Source organism: Plecotus auritus (assembly GCF_963455305.1).
Source record: "Plecotus auritus genome assembly, chromosome: X".
Taxonomy (NCBI): domain Eukaryota; kingdom Metazoa; phylum Chordata; class Mammalia; order Chiroptera; family Vespertilionidae; genus Plecotus; species Plecotus auritus.
Window position 1 is genome coordinate 127753720 of NC_137784.1, and position 1538 is coordinate 127755257.

General features: G+C 44.7%; 1 pseudogene across 1 annotated transcript; it reads left to right on the plus strand.

The window, feature by feature from the left end:
• The first annotated feature begins 301 nt into the window (after positions 1 to 301).
• Positions 302 to 1205, plus strand: LOC308240011 (pleckstrin homology domain-containing family A member 3-like; annotated as a pseudogene). Its single transcript has one exon. The product of its transcript is annotated as a pleckstrin homology domain-containing family A member 3-like (transcript).
• The last annotated feature ends 333 nt before the right edge of the window (positions 1206 to 1538 follow it).

Here is a 1538-nt window from a genome sequence, read left to right on the forward strand (position 1 = left end):
GGAAAATAACCTTGATAAAGAAGATGCTCGTGTGGCTGGCCGCAGTTACAATTGTCACCGCTGCCACAAGGCAGGCTCACCGGGGATTTCTGAGCCAGCACCTCGCGGGGCCGGAGCTCCACCCTGCGGCCATCGCCCCGGCCTCTGAGGGCTGCCACGTACCGGCACGGCAGGCTGAGGGGCTCGGTGCCACTGGGCCGCCCGGGAGGGTCCGGGGCCAGGAGCAGCAGTCCAGGCTGCACACCTACCCCATGGCCGCGGCCGGCGGGTTAGGAGGATGCGAGGCGCAGGGCTCTGAGGCATGGAGGGGGTTCTGTACAAGTGGACCAACTATCTCACAGGTTGGCAGCCTCGTTGGTTTGTTTTAGATAATGTAATATTGTCCTACTATGATTCACAAGATGATGTTTGCAAAGGCAGCAAAGGAAGTATAAAGATGGCAGTTTGTGAAATTAAAGTCCATTCAGCAGACAACACAAGAATGGAATTAATCATTCCAGGAGAGCAGCATTTCTACATGAAGGCAGTCAATGCAGCTGAAAGACAAAGGTGGCTGTTTGCTCTGGGGAGCTCCAAAGCCTGTTTGACTGACACTAGGACTAAAACAGAAAAAGAAATAAGTGAAACCAGCTAATCTCTGAAAACCAAAATGTCTGAACTTTGCCTCTACTGTGACTTTTTAATGCAGCAAGTTCATATGATTCAAGAATTTGTTCACCATGATGAGAATCATTCATCTCCCAGCATAGAGAACATGAACGAAGCCTCTCCCCTACTTAGTGCCACATGTAATACGTTCATCACAATGCTTGAGGAATATGTGAAGATAGCAAATGCCAAGTTTAAACCTGAGATGTTTCAGCTGTCCCATCTGGATCCCTTAGTTTCTCCTGTGTCACCTTCTCCTGTTCAAATGATGAAGTGTTCTGTCAGCCACCCTGGTCCTTGCAGTTCGGAGAGGAGTAGCCACTCTATAAAAGAACCAGCGTCTACACTTCACAGGCTCTCTCAGCGACGCCGAAGAACCTACTCAGATACAGACTCTTGCAATGATATCCCTCTTGAAGACCCAGATAGGCCTGTTCACTGTTCAAGAAATACACTTAATGGAGATTTGGCATCAGCAACCATTCCTGAAGAGAGCAGACTTATGACCAAAAAAACAATCTGAATTGGAAGATCCACTTTCATCCTTTTCTTCCTGAGGAAACAGAAATGTCCAACTTCCTCTAAGTATTGCTATGCAAAAGCTGCTGTAATTAAACTATGTCATAGGGAGTAGTTTTTCCCTTAGGATTTCTCTGCACTTTATAGAATATTATAAAACAAACAAAAAACCCACATACCTTTGAAGTGTATTTTATCTTTACATAGTTTATTTACAAGAGTATTTTCCTAATAACTTCACAGTATGAATGTGCATCTTTTTTTCTTTTTAAACAAATGATGGTGTAACATTTTGACATCCATAAGGACAAATGTAGATATTTTTCTAAAAAACTGTGAGTGACTGACAGATTAGTCAGTGTATTGTAGCT